The sequence below is a fragment of the Hemiscyllium ocellatum genome, chromosome 2, assembly GCF_020745735.1.
Source record: "Hemiscyllium ocellatum isolate sHemOce1 chromosome 2, sHemOce1.pat.X.cur, whole genome shotgun sequence".
Taxonomy (NCBI): domain Eukaryota; kingdom Metazoa; phylum Chordata; class Chondrichthyes; order Orectolobiformes; family Hemiscylliidae; genus Hemiscyllium; species Hemiscyllium ocellatum.
The window spans coordinates 91233243-91249064 of NC_083402.1; the positions used below are offsets into that span (position 1 = coordinate 91233243).

Below are 15822 nucleotides of genomic sequence, written 5' to 3' on the forward strand. Positions count from 1 at the left end.
GGGAAATAAAATTACTCAAAGTTGGCAAGATGTACTGAAAGTAAACAAAAGCTTCGAGTAACTTCTCTTGCCACCCTTCTTCTGCCAATTTTCATCTGTCTTGTCAATATTTGGTATGGACACAATGGCTCAAGTGTCAACCACTACCCCATAACTTATTGAAGTAATAATTTATCTAAGTAATGATTTATCATATACGGTTCTTCACTATGAGAAATAGACCATAGCATTAAATATAAATCTAAATTAGGGTCTGCATATACACAATTCCAATATAATTCTAGGCTTATGATAAACTGTGGGAATCCAAACTGATTTTCACCCACCTAACTACAGATCAGAAGTCAACAATCTTGTTCGAACACAAGAAATAATGATGGTAAGCATCTGGGAAAGCCTTTTTGAAGAAGGTGGATGATGTAGAAAGAACGATTTCCAAACGTAATTCACTGGGTAATGTGGCAAAAGTAAATCGATATTAAGAGTTTACAGCAGCATATAACTGACAGGGAACCCAATTATGTTTGCAAGGACGAAGCACTGCAAATGTTAGGAATCGAAAACATAAATGAAAATATGAAGGAAATGCTCAGGAGATCTCGCAGCCTCAGTGGACAGAGAAACGAACATTGCTGTTCTGTGAACTTTCTGATGAAAGACTGCAGTGAGAATTTTGGTGTTCTTTACAAAGTCCCTTGATCTTGATTGATTTCACTGCACTTTGTTCACGAAGCAGAATTTTGACAATGTTATAGAGAGAGTCTGCATTTTGCAATATGTGAAAAGTTGAGGTTCACTGCCCCATGGTAATTTTATCTATTTGATTTTCTCACCCCCTTCCATCCTGTTCTTTCTATTGTAATTCTTGTCCTAACTTTTTTAAATAACTTTGTCTTTGTCATATCTTTCCCATCAGTAATATGATATATTTGATACATTTAACACACAGTTTCTTGTGATAGCTACATCTCTTTCTTGATTACTACTTTTATAGTGTTTACATTTACTTTTGGTTGTGCCAGGGATTATGCAGGCTTCTAATCAGATTCAGAACTGGCTTCATGTCATTGTGGATGGATGGTCTATAGACTCAATGGGAGCCTCAGGTACACATCTACTTTGAGATGGAATTATTTATGAATTCTAAAATATAAGAATGTCACAGAATCACCGAACTGTTATGATGCAGAAAGAGGCTATTTGGACACTTGTGTCTCCACTGACTCTCTGAAGTATTTTTACTCATTTCTAATTCCTATTTCCCAAAACATTTGCACATTGAATAGAAATAATGTCCTCTTGAAAACGTCAAATGAATCTGCTTCCACCATATTCCAGGTGGTGCTCTCTATGCCCTCATAAATCGCAGTTGAAAAATTTGTGTGTGTTCTAGGAGGGTGCAGAGTCTGTTACAGCAGATACATTGGAAATGAAGAAAAAGAAATAAAGATATCAGATATTCCTAGATGTTTGAACTTACAACCCCTAATGTATACATAATAATATACAGATGAAAGATGTAGGCTATCAAAATATCATTATACTGCAGAGGAACTGCAACAGCATAAGTGGGGCTTCAATGAAAAGCATTATCCAAAACACTCCAAGGTGCACAGACAATTTTGTGGATAAGTTCCATCATGCTATTGTGAAAATTACAGTTCCTGAGAAATTATTATTATAATGTACCTTATTATCTGTCCATTTAAGACAGCCTGGAGAGAGGAAAGAGTTGAAATCTGCAGCTAAAAAGAACCCCCTCCTTTGAGCTATTTAACACATTGACTTTCAATTCTGTTAGTTCGTCATGAAACCACAGGTGCAACTGATTCTAGATAGCAATGTGGTTATTGTTTGTATTTAATTATATTTCAATCAATTCAGAATTCTAAATGCATATTGTATTAAATACGTCACAGTCATACAATGTAGATAGGTTATTGCATTGCTCCCATGAAGTTAGACCAGGAATTGGCAAACATCTTGGCAGGGAAGCCACATCTAGGTGTCAGAACTGCACAAGGACTTGACCATAAAAACCTCAAGAAACAAAAAATTAAAATAAAAATAAATTTTGGTAAAAATAAACATAAAAACTTTATTCAGGTAAGGACACCAGCATAACAGCTAATTATGTACAATAATGAATCCAAACTTTCCCACTGTATAGGCTCAATGGGACCAAGACAGACATCACCGCTCCTCTTATCTTTGAAAATCTGAATTAACTCCACATTCTGTATACACACTGGAACATTTATTTTAAAAGTCACTTGTGGGAATCACTTGACTTCACTGATTTCTAAGAAGTGAATCTAAGCAATTACCTGCCTGGGTCTTATGACTAGGAGAAAGCGAGGGCTGCAGATGCTGGAGATCAGAGCTGAAAATGTGTTGCTGGAAAAGCGCAGCAGGCCAGGCAGCATACAAGGAGCAGGGGAATCGACGTTTCAGGCATGAGCCCTTCTTCAGTCCTGAAGAAGGGCTCATGCCCGAAATGTCGATTCCCCTGCTCCTTGGATACTGCCTGACCTGCTGGGTTTTATGACTATCTTGTTTGGATATTGTTTTAGATAATATTTGGGGATAAAGCTTACTGAGGGAAAGGCTGATTGATAATCTTCACCTCCACTTTTCTGCCTTTTCTCAATAACTCTAGATTCCCTTACTGATTAAAATCAGTCTGTCTCAGCCTTGAATATACTGAATGACCTGCCTCAACAGCTCTCTGTGGTAAAGAATTCTACAATTCATTATTCTGAGAGAAGAAATTCAGCTACAACTCTGTCATAAATGAAGCAGAACAAGCTAGTAGAGAAAAACACTTCCCTCCCTGATGCACTCAATGCTGCCTAGGCTCAGTTCAAGCAGAATCCCAGCGGTGCAGTGTCAGTCCTGGATGCACCTATTCCCTCCGTCACCACTGTAGATGTCAGATCAGTCTTCCTGAGAGTCAAACCAAGGAAAGCAACAAGCCCGGACGGAGTCCCTGGCCATGTAGTTAACTCCTTTGAGGACCAGCTGGCAAACGTATTCACTGACATCTTCAAGATCTCCCATCTATAAGCTGAAGTCCCTACATGCTTCAAGAAGACCACCATCATTCCCAGTATCAAAGAAAGCCCATTGTCTCTGACCTCAATATTCATGAAGTGCTTCAAGAGGCTGGTCGTGGCCCAAATCAACAATGGCCTCCCAGCCTGCCTTGACTCCTTACAATTTTCGGGTAAAAAATGAGGTTTGCAGATGCTGGAGATGACAGCTGAAAATGTGTTGCTGGTTAAAGCACAGCAGGTTAGGCAGCATCCAAGGAATAGGAAATTCGACGTTTCGGGCATTGCCTACCAACGTAACAGTTGCACAATGATGCCATTTCCCTAGCTCTGACTCCTATCTGGAACATCTGAATAGCAAGGACACCTTCATTAGACTCCTATTCATTGACGACACTCTGCCTTCAACACCATAATCCCCTCCAGATTAAACTCAAAACTCTAAGACCTAGGTCTCAGCTTCATCTTCTGCAAATGGAAACTCATCAGCTTCCTGGCTCACAGTCTGTAATCAGTGAAGATAGATAACTGCACCTCCTCCATAATAACCCTCAACGGAGAACCCCCCACCCCAGAATGTGTGCTCAGCCCCCTACTGTATTCCCTGTACACCCATGACTGTGTAGCCAAATTCCAAATGAACCCCATCTACAAGTTTGCTGGCAACACCACTATGGTAGGACGGATATCAAACAATGATGAGTCAAAAAGGAGATAGAGGGCTTGGTGTCATGGTACAATGATAACAACCTCTTTCTCAATGCCGGCAAAACAACAGAACTGATCATTGACTTCAGGAAGAAAGGACAGTGTCCCCCATCTACATCAATGGAGCTGAGGTTGAGAGGGTTGAGAGCGTAATGTTCCTCATATTGACAATAACCAACAACTTGTCCTGGATTTCCCAAGTAAATGCGATAGTCTAGAAGACAAAACAATGCCTCTTCTCCCTCAGGCAGTTTAGGAAATTTGGGATATCGATAAGCACTCTCACCAATTTTTACAGATGCACCCTAGAAAGCATACTATCGGGATGCATAACGGCATGGTACTTGGTCTGCCCGGTACCGTAAGAAACCACACAAGGTCGTGTGCATAGCCCAGACCATCATGGAAGCCAACCTCCCCTCTATGGACTCCATTTACACTTCTCATTGCCATGGAAAGGCTGCCAACATCATCAAAGACCCCTCCCACCTTAGTTGTGCTCTTCTACAATGTTTTCTATCAGGCAGAAGATAGAGAAGCTTGAACGAACACACACACACACACACACACACACACACAAACAAACAAACAAACAAACAAACAGGTTCAAGAACTGCTTCTTCCCTGCCATTATTAGACTGATGAATAGACTCTCTAACTTCAAATAATGTTGAACAAAAACAGAAGTTGCTGGAAAAACTCAGCAGGTCTGCCAGCACCTTGAAGAGAAATCAGAGTTAATGTTTAGGGTCTAATGACTCTTCCTCAAATAATGTTGATCTTTTTAATGTCAATCTTGCTTCGTGCACCTCCTGCACAGTATGACCTCTGTGCCTCACTCTGTCTAAGCATCTTTTATCTATATGTCCTTGCTTGCTATGACCTGCCTGTACTACTTGCAAACAAAGCTTTTCACTGAACGTAGGTTTACGCAACTACAGTAAATCAAATCAAATTCAATGTGCCACCACTTACTCTGAGGTCATGCTCTCTGATCCTACACTCTCCCACAAGTAGAAGAAAGTGAGGACTCAGATGCTGGAGATCAGAGTCAATAGTGTGGTGTTGGAAAAGCACAGCAGGTCAGGCAGCATCCGAGAAGCAGGAGAATTGATGCTTTGAGCATATGCCCTTCATCAGGAATGAGGGAAAAGGTGATAGGTTGGAGAGGAGGCTGGAGCGGATAGATGGGAAAGGTGATGGACAGGTCAAAAGATGCTGAGTTGGTGTGTGTGTGTGTGTGTGTGTGTGGGGGGGGGGAGGTGGGGGGGGGGGGGGAACTGTTGAAAGCCACTTTAATTCCATGTGGTTGAAGGGTCCCAAGGCAAAATATGAGGCATTCTGCCTCGAGGCATTGGATGGTAAGGGTTTGGCGATGGAAGAGGCCCAGGACCTGCATGTCTTTGACAGAGTGGGAGGGGAGAGTTGAAGTGTTCAGCCATGGGTGGTGGGGTTGGTTGGTATGGGTGTTCCAGATATCGTCTTTGAAACAATCTGCAAGTTGGCGCCCTATTTCCCCGATGTGGAGGAGACCACATTATATCCCATCTGCCAAATTTTCACTCACCCGTTTCATCTGTCTATTTGCCTCTACAGATTCCTTGTGTCATCTTCGTCACTTGTCTTCTCATCTATTTTTGTGTCATCTGCAAACTTAGCTATGGTATATTTACTTTTCTCATCGTTATTCTATTCTAAGTCGAAAAGTGTGGCGCTAGAAAAGGGCTTATGCTCGAAACGTCGAATTCTCTATTCCTGAGATGCTGCCTAACCTGCTGTGCTTTGACCAGCAACACATTTGCAGCTGTGATCTCCAGCATCTGCAGACCTCATTTTTTGCTAGAAAATCATAGCAGGTCAGGCAGCATCCAAGGAACAGGAACAAGAGAATCGAGAAAATTCAAGCATAAGCCCTTCATCAAGAATTTGGCTGGGGGAAGGGGACTGAGAATTAAATAGGAGAGTGGGGCTGGGGGGTAAGGTAGCTGGGAAGGCGATAGGTAGATATAGGTGGGAGCAGTGATGGTAATAGGTCAGAGGGGAAGGTGGAGCAGATAGGTGGGAAGGAGGACGGATGGGTAGGACAGTTCAAGAGGGCAGTGCCAAGAGAGTTGGCTCTGGGATGAGGTGGGAGGAGGGGAGATGAGGAAACTGGTGAAATCAATGTTGATGGTGTGTGGTTGGAGGGTCCCAAGGCAGAGGATGAGGTGTTTGTCCTCCAGACTCAGGTGGCTTGGATTTGGCAGTGAGGAGGCCCACAGTTTGCGTGCCCTTGGTGGAGTGAGAGGGGGAGCTGACATAGCCAGCCACAGGTCGGTGAGGTTATTTGATGCGTGTGTCCCACAGATGTTCCCTGAAACGTTCCACCAGTTGGTGTCCTATCACCCCAATGTAGAAAACTCTGATCTCCAGCACCTGCAGTCCTCACTTTCTCCTCATTCTATTCTAAGTCATTATATTTCCTGTTTTATTATAAATCTAATATAAAGAAAGCATACAACTGACGATATCATGAACTGGGTAAACAACTAAAATTATGTTGTGACCATGGACCAGTGGCACCAGAGTGAGATAGGACACTCTTCTCATCGTGATCATAACAGCACCATTATAGAAATGAAAAGAGAATTTTTTTAACATGAAATAAAGTAAAGTAAATGCTTATACATTTATGCATATTTTTGAAATAAATTAAACACGTGTAACCATACTGGTGAATAAATGTACTCCTCAATGTAATTTATGCCAATGCAGACCTGAATCCTGCACTATTAGCACATCTTGTCCTAGAATCAGCCGCTTTGATGAAGGAATGAGAAAATTGGGAAAAAAAAGTTAACATATGTTCTAAACTTATAAAAGGCCTGGTGGAAAATAAGTTGAATTTTGGAAACACAGTTTCAATATTTGCAAAACAAAAAACAAACTTAAAGCTGCAGTAATTTTAGAAGCAATATCATGTGCACGTAATTTGGAGACCACAATTTGGTTACATTTACTTTAATGATGGAAAAGGATAAGTATATACTGCAGGGCAAGAATTATAGGCAATTATGATGTGATTAGGCAAGATTTAGGATGCATAGGATGGGGAAGGAAACTGTAGGGGATGGCCACAGTTGAAATGTGGAGCTTATTTAAGAACCAGCTACTGGTGTCCTTGATAAGTACGTACCATCAGGCAAGCAGCAAGTTGTCGAGTGGGGGAGCCGTGGTTTACTAAGGAAGTTGAATTTCTTGTCAAGAGGAAGAAGAAGGCTTATGTTAGGATGAGATGTGATGGCTCAGTTGGGGCCCTTGAGTGTTACAAGTTAGCTAGGAAAGACCTAAAGAGAGAGCAAAGAAGAGCCAGGAAAGGACATGACAAGTCATTGGTGGATAGGATCAAGGAAAACCCTAAGGCTTTCTATAGGTATATCAGAAACAAAAGAATGACGAGAGTAAGATTAGGGCCAATCAAGCATAATAGTGGGAAGTTGTGCGTGGAGTCAGAGGAGATAGGCGAAGTGCTAAATGAATACTTTTCGTCAGTATTCAGACTAGAAAAAGACAATGTGGCTGAGAAGAATATTGAGATACAGGCTATTTAGATGAGATGGGATTGAACTGCATAAGGAGGTGGTGTTAGCAATTCTGGAAAGTGTAAAAATAGATAAGTCCAATGGGCCAGATGGAATTTATCCTAGGATTTTCTGGGAAGCCAGGGAGGAGATTGTCGAACCTTTGGTTTGGATCTTTATGTCGTCATTGTCTACAGAAATAGTGCCAGAAGACTAGACGATAGCAAATGTTGTTTCCTTGTTAAACAGGGGAGTAGAGACAACCCTGGAAATTATAAACCTGTGAGTCTTACTTCGGTTGCAGATAATGTGTTGGAAAGGGTTATAAGAGATAGGATATATAATCATCTAGAAAGGAATAAGTTGATTAGGGATAATCAACATGGTTTTGCGATCGGTACGCCATGCCTCACAAAACTTATTGAGTTCTTTGAGAAAGTGACCAAACAGATGAATGAGGATAAAGCAGTTGATATGGTGTTTATGGATTTCAGCAAGGTGTTTAATACGGTTCCTCACGGTAGGCTATTATACAAATCACAGAGACATGGGATTGAGGGTGATTTAGAGGTTTGGATCAGAAATTGGCTAGCTGAAAGAAGACAGACGATGGTGGTTGATGGGAAATATTCATCCTAGAGTTCAGTTACTAGTGGGGTACCGCAAGCATCTGTTTTGGCTCCACTGTTGTTTGTCATTTTTATATATGACCTGGATGAGGGCATAGAAGGATGGGTTAGTAAATTTGCGGATGTCACTAAGGTCAATAGAGTTGTGGATAGTGACAAAGGGTGTTGTAGGCTATAAAGAGACATAGACAAGCTGCAGAGCTGGGCTGAGAGGTGGCAAATGGAGCTTAATGTAGAAAAGTGTGAAGTGATTTACTTTGGAAGGAGTAACAGGAATGCAGAGTACTGGGCTAATGGTAAGATTCTTGGCAGTGTAGATGAACAGGAAGATCTTGGGTGTCCAGGTATATAGATCCTTGAAAGTTAACAACACTATCAACCTGGGTGGCAAGAAGGCATACGGTGTGTTAGCTTTTATTGGCAGAGGGATTGAGTTTCGGAATCATGAGATCATGCTGCAGCTCTATAAAATTTTGGTGCAGCCAAATTTGGAATACTGCATTCTGTTCTGGTCACTGTATCATAGGAAGGATGTAGAAGCTTTGGAAAGGGTTCAGAGGAGATTTACTAGGATGTTGGCTGGTATGGAGGGAAGGTCTTACGAGGAAAGACTGAGGGACCTGAGGCTGTTTTTGTTGGAGAGAAGAAGGTTGGGAGGTGACTTAATTGAAATATACCAGATAATGGGAGGGTCAGATAGGTTGAACAGTGAGAGCATTTTTCCTCAGATGGTGACAGCTAACATGAGGGGACATAGCTGTAAGTTAAGGGTAATAGATGTAGGATAGATGTCAAAGGTAGTTTATTTACTCAGAGCAATAGGAGCATGGAACATACTGCCTGCAACAGTTGTAGTCTCGTCAACTTTAAGGGCATTTAAGTGGTCATTGGATAAGCATATGGACGATAATAGAATAGTGTAGGTTAGATGGGTTTCAGTTTAGTTTGACAGGTCACGTAACATCGAGAGTCGAAGGGCCTGTACTGTGCTGTAACGTTTTATTTATTTTTAAAACTTTGTTTATGGTTTACTGGAGTCACTTGCTAGGCCAGCATTTATTGTCCATTCCTAATTGTCATGAGAATGTAGCAAGCAGCCTGCCTAACCCTGCAGCCATGGGGTTAAGTACACCATCATGCAGTTAGGGAGTTCCAGAATTTTGACAGTGAAGGAACAATGATACAGTTCCAAGACATGATAAGTGGTTCACAGGGGAATCTACAAGATGATGGTATTCCCATCTATCTGTCCCCCTCTTCTTTCTAGATGGTAGAGATCTCATGTTTTGGAAGTGCTATCAAAAAAGCTTTGAGGAGCTGCTGCAGTGCGAATTGGAGATAATATATAAAGTTGATTTTATGTGGTAGCAGTAGAGAGACTGGATGCTTAAGGTGGTGAGAGGATGTCAGTCAAGTGGACTGCTTTGTCCTGGATGGAGAGACAATTCTTGTATGTTTGTGGGAGTTGTGCTATATCTCTGAATGATGTTGATGCTAGATATGCTCGAAATGTCGATTCTCCTGCTCCTCAGATGCTGCCTGACCGACTGTGCTTTTCCAGCATCACCATTTTCAACTCGAGAGACAGCATGTAGATGAGAAATAGGAGGGCCCAGGATGTTCTTTAGGAAATACCAGAACTAACAGAGTGGGAACAGAAAAATAAGTCAATGCAAATGATTCTCTTGCTATGAATAGATAGGTAAAAATGAAATATTAGAACAGTTTCATTTCACTGGGCAACAGCCAACAGATTGGAGGAGGATGGTGTTGTCAGGCATGTCAAAAGCTTCAGGCAAGTTCGGAAGAGCAAGATGGAAATTTACCTCCATCACAATTACATTTGTCACTTAGAAAGGGGCCCTTCCTATACCTTAATGGATGCAGAAACCAGATTGGTTGCATTCAGACAAAATGCTTTGGTGATAATGGGGGGAGGGGTGACAGTATATTCAAGGACTTTGGTCGGAAAAGGAGGTTGGTGATGGCGGATGATCGGATCACTGAACCCTGAGGTTTGCTCTGTGATCACCAGCTTAGGGTCTTTACCGTTTCTTGGAAAGCATCGAAAGTGCTTAGTTCCAAAATATTTTGTGCGTGCAATGTTCATTATGCTAAGTTCTTAAACAAATGATGGGCTCTCCCAAAAAGAACTGTAGATGTACAGTTTCTATTTGAAAGTGTTCTTAGGAGAAATAAATTAGAAATTAAGCTTTTTGCCTGTAGACCTTCCAAGATGGCAGAGAGGTTCAAATGAAAAGAGTCAATAAAAACAGAAAATGATGGAGAAATTCAACACGCCTGGCAGCACCTGTGGTAACAGGAACATAATTAATGTTTTGAGTCATCATTTTGAAGTCAAAATATTAGTTACTTTCTTTCTACAGAAGCTGACATACCTACTGAGTTTCTCCAACTTTTAGTTTTAGCTCAGATCTCTAGCATTCATCATACTTTATTTCAATGAAAAGAGATATTGCATTACGATTGATATATTCAGGAAGGGGAGAGGACAGACTGGAGTGCAGAAGATATGGTTAGTCGTTATCCACACACCAGGTAAATGGTCTGTCTCCAAAGGGAACTCGCTGGTGTACAATGAGTTGGATTTACACTTGTTTCAATGTCACTGCTCCATAGTATTCCAGCCATCCAACCCTACGGAATTCACAGTTCATTTAGACATAACATATCCAACATGATGCAGGATTTTCTGCTTCCTTACACTAAACTCTTTAACAGCTCCGCAGTGCTTGCAATCAAAAATAATATACATTCACAATGTATTATACCTTTGCCAAACGAATTTGTGTCAATTGATATGGACTATCAAGGTTTCAATGGCCTTATTGTTGTAAGTAGGATTTTCATAAGTCTTATTATCGTAAATAGTATTACATCAGAAGCATCATCAACCTGATATATTTACTGTTTTTCTTTCTACAAATGCAACCAGACCTTTGCACGTTTCTATCATTTTTGCCTTCATTTTTGCTTTCCAGCATCCAACCACTGGCATTTATAATCTATTTTAATGGTGTTGCTTGAAGGAGCAATGTTGGCCAGGATACCTTGGAGAATTCTGTTTTTTTCTATTCAAATAGCAACATTGGATCTTTTCCTGATGATGGTTTAACACAACTGTTACCACTGGATTGAGGGACACATTTCCATATTGGTGTTACACACACACACCAAAAAAAAAATTGAATCCTGCTTCACTGCCATTTCCATAATGCACATAGAAGCACACTCTATGTATCGCCAAGCTATTAAAATTAAAAGTGTCCATAATTTTTTTAAAAATGGATATTTTGTCAAGAAATTGAAGGCAAGAAAAATACAAGAAAAACAATAAATATTCTCAACAGATAGTTCACATCTCATCATCATTTCTTATTAATGGAAACCAATATTAACTAAAGCACTTTAATTATGGCACACAAACTTGAAACCTGATTGCGTTTTTTTGAGAAAGTAACAAAGAAGATTGATGAGGGCAGAGTGGTAGATGTGATCTATATGGACTTCAGTAAAGCGTTCGACAGGTTCCCCATGGGAGACTGATTAGCAAGGTTAGATCTCATGGAATACTAGGGAGACTAGCCATTTGGACACAGAACTGGCTCAAAGATAGAAGACAGAGGGTGGTGGTGGAGGGTTGTTTTTCAGACTGGAGGCCTGTGACCAGTGGAGTGCCACAAGGATTGGTGCTGGGTCCTCTACCTTTTGTCATTTACATAAATGATTTGGATGCGAATATAAGAGGTACAGTAAGTAGGTTTGCAGATGACACCAAAATTGGAGGTGTAGTGGACAGCAAAGAGGGTTACCTCAGATTACAACAGGATCTTGATCAGGTGGGCCAATGGGCTGAGAAGTGGCAGATGGTGTTTAATTCAGATAAATGCGAGGTGCTGCATTTTGGGAAAGAAAATCTTAGCAGGACTTATACATTTAATGGTAAGGTCCTCGGGAGTGTTGCTGAACGAAGAAACCTTAGGGTAGGTTCATAGCTTCTTGAAAGTGGAGTCACGGGTAGATAGGATAGTGAAGAAGGTGTTTGGTATGCTTTCCTTTATTGGTCAGAGTATTGAGTACAGGAGTTGGGAGGTCATGTTGCGGCTGTACAGGACATTGGTTAGGCCACTGTTGGAATATTACATACAATTCTGGTCTCCTTCCTATCGGAAAGATGTTGTGAAACTTGAAAGGGTTAAGAAAAGATTTACAAGGATTTTGCCAGAATTGGAGGATTTGAGCTATAGGGAGAGGCTGAACAGGCTGGGGCTGTTTTCCCTGGAGCATCAGAGGCTGAGGGGTGACCTTATAGAGGTTTACAAAATTATGAGGGGTATAGATCGGGTAAATAGGCAAAGTCTTTTCCCTGGGGTTGGGGAGTCCAGAACTAGAGGGCATAGGCTTTGGGTGAGAGGGAAAAGATATAAAAGAGACCTAAGTGGTAACGTTTTCACACAGAGGATGGTACGGGTATGGAATGAGCTGCCAGAGGAAGTGGTGGAGGCTGGTACAATTGCAACATTTAAGAGGCAGTTGGATGGGTACATGAATAGGAAGGGTTTAGAGGGATATGGGCCGGGTGCTGGCAGGTGGGACTAGATTGGGTTAGGATATCTGATCGGCATGGATGGGTTGGACCAAAGGGTCTGTTTCCATGCTGTACATCTCATTGACTCTCAGTGGGTAGAACCAAAACAAGACAATTAAGAACACCAGTAGGACTTAAAACAACTTCTTCAGTCTGAAGGTAAACAGATGAAATTAAATGATTTTAACTGAAAGAGAGGCGATTTCCCAAGGAGTGTATTACTTGAGTAGTACCAATCTATGCACAGAAACTTTAAATAATGGAGTGCTTTCTGACATTAAGAACACCATTTCCAATTTTTGACCAAAAAGAATCGAAGTATTCAAAAGAAGGTTTCAGCATAACTTACATAATTCCACTTTGTTTGTTTGGACTGATTTGTTCACACAATTGCATAACAATAGATTTTGCAGGTTCATATGCAGACACCCCAATTCATCAATTATTTAATAGTATACCCAAACCAAGCAATATAAATTGTATTCTCCACTACAAATCTATCAATGGTAGAATTCGTACCAACATGGAGCAGTTTTAAAAACCGCACCATTAACAAGGTGGAATTAAAAAATTAAATACAGAAAAATATTACAATATAAAGCTACCTTTTTCTTAAAAATACAACTTCAATATTAAATAGAAGTAACGGTTATAATGCATCAAACATTTCCTCAGATACTTGAAACTTTATTGTAGAATTAAGAGTTTACAGTGCAGATAGTTTTTCAACCTAATTGGTATATGTCTGTGATATTTTCTTGCAAGCCTCCTCCCACAGCTCTTCAACTAGATCTATCAGCGTATCCTTTTATTCCTTTCTCCACTATATACTTATCCAACTTACCCTTTAATGCATATAAACATTTTTCGTGAGTGAACCAGTGTAGAACGGTGACAGGAGATTGAGCATGAGGAGAGCGCCTGGGTATCTTCTCACCCGAATATTACAGTAGGAAAACTGGTCATACACTAACTATAAATCAGTAATAAGACAGTAAGTCCTGAAGAAGGGCTTATGCCCAGAACGTTGCTTCTCCTGTTCCTCGGATGCTACCTGACCTGCTGTGCTTTTCCAGCACCACACTCTCGACTCTGATCTCCAGCATCTGAAATTCTCACAGTTGGTCCACGTTTGATACATTCATTCTTCGGTCTCATCCTGCCATCTCTCTCTAACCCTGTAACTCACCATTTTTAAGCCTCCTACCCAATAGATCATCCCCTGCCTTTACATACCAGTGACAGCTGTCTTGATCCCACATCCTAAACCACTCTACCCTTTGCTCCTGCTGAAGACTCTCTTCAAACCACCAAGATTCAGATTTGTCATCCTGTTCTTTTTCTCCCCTCACATGTAAAAGATGCTTCCTATATATAAGTAAAAAATGAGGTCTGCAGATGCTGGAGATCACAGCTGCAAATGTGTTGCTGGTCAAAGCACAGCAGGTTAGGCAGCATCTCAGGAATAGAGAATTCGACGTTTCGAGCATAAGCCCTTCATCAGGAATAACAGAACGTGGCTGAAGAGCTTCTGTGCAGAGGAGATGACCTGGGGGGTGCAGTGAGAGAGGGACTCACTGAAATCCTTGTAGAGGGAGGAAGAGAGCTTCTTCAAGGAAGGCATCCTTGTAAGAGGATTCGCAGTAGGTTAAAATCTTCGAGTAAAAAATGAGGTCTGCAGATGCTGGAGATCACAGCTGCAAATGTGTTGCTGGTCAAAGCACAGCAGGTTAGGCAGCATCTCAGGAATAGAGAATTCGACGTTTCGAGCATAAGCCCTTCATCAGGAATAAGAGAACGTGGCTGAAGAGCTTCTGTGCAGAGGAGATGACCTGGGGGGTGCAGTGAGAGAGGGACTCACTGAAATCCTTGTAGAGGGAGGAAGAGAGCTTCTTCAAGGAAGGCATCCTTGTAAGAGGATTCGCAGTAGGTTAAAATCTTCGAGTAAAAAATGAGGTCTGCAGATGCTGGAGATCACAGCTGCAAATGTGTTGCTGGTCAAAGCACAGCAGGTTAGGCAGCATCTCAGGAATAGAGAATTCGACGTTTCGAGCATATCCCTCTACAAGGATTTCAGTGAGTCCCTCTCTCACTGCACCCCCCAGGTCATCTCCTCTGCACAGAAGCTCTTCAGCCACGTTCTCTTATTCCTGATGAAGGGCTTATGCTCGAAACGTCGAATTCTCTATTCCTGAGATGCTGCCTAACCTGCTGTGCTTTGACCAGCAACACAGTTGCAGCTTCCTATATATAAACAAGATTTCCTTTTGTATACAGGTACAGCACAGATATAGGACATGACATTATTTCCATTCTCACAAGCTCTCTCATGCCACTACCAGTAAAAACATATTTCATTTTATTCTATGCACTTAACGAAAAGTGTTATTAATGCATCTGTACTATTTGCTTCAACCACCCCATGGCAGCAACTTCTACATTTTAAATCACTATTTAGTTAGGTATCTTTTTCCAAACTCCTTATTTGACATATTAATGAATATCTTCTATTTATTGATCCCTAGTTTTGGGCTTCCCACAAGTGGAAGAATCTTCTCCATATCTACCTGTCAAACCCTTTAATAATTTTCAAAATGCCAACCAGGTCACTTCCCAACTGTCTCTTTTCTCAGAGAGAAAGATCCAACTTATTAGTTATAGAGTCATGGAGTCACAGAGATGTAAAGCACAGAAACAGACCCTTCAGTCCAACTCATCCATGTCAACCAGACATTCTAATCTAATCTCATTTGCCAGCACTTGACTCATATCCCTCCAAACCCTTCCTATTCATATACCCATCCAGATGCCTTTTAAATGTTGTAATGTACGAGCCTCCACCACTTCCTCTGGCAGTTCATTCCATACACACATCATCTTCTGTGTGAAAACGTTGCTCTTTAGGACCCTTTTAAATCTTTCTCTCTCACCCTAAATCTATGCCCTCTCGTTCTGGATGCCCCCATCCCAGGTGAAAAAAATCTTGTCTATTTATCCTATCCATGCCCTTCATGATTTTATAAACCTCTATAAGGCCATCCCTCAGCCATCGACGCTCCAGGGAAAACAGTCCCAACCTATTCAGCCTCTCCCTGTAGCTCAAACCCTCTAACCCGGCAACATCTTTGTAAATCTTTCCAGGTTTTACAACATCCTTCCGATAAGAGGGAGACCCAGAATTGCACAAAACATCCAAAAGTGGCCTAACCAATGTCCTAAACAGCTGCAACATGACCTCCCATCCCCCATACCCAATGCACTGA

The 15822-nt window shown here is 41.2% G+C and overlaps 1 protein-coding gene across 1 annotated transcript in view; it reads right to left on the minus strand.

The window, feature by feature from the left end:
- fancc (FA complementation group C) overlaps positions 1 to 15822 on the minus strand; it is a 202756-nt gene that overhangs the window by 58748 nt on the left and 128186 nt on the right. The window lies entirely within an intron of this gene.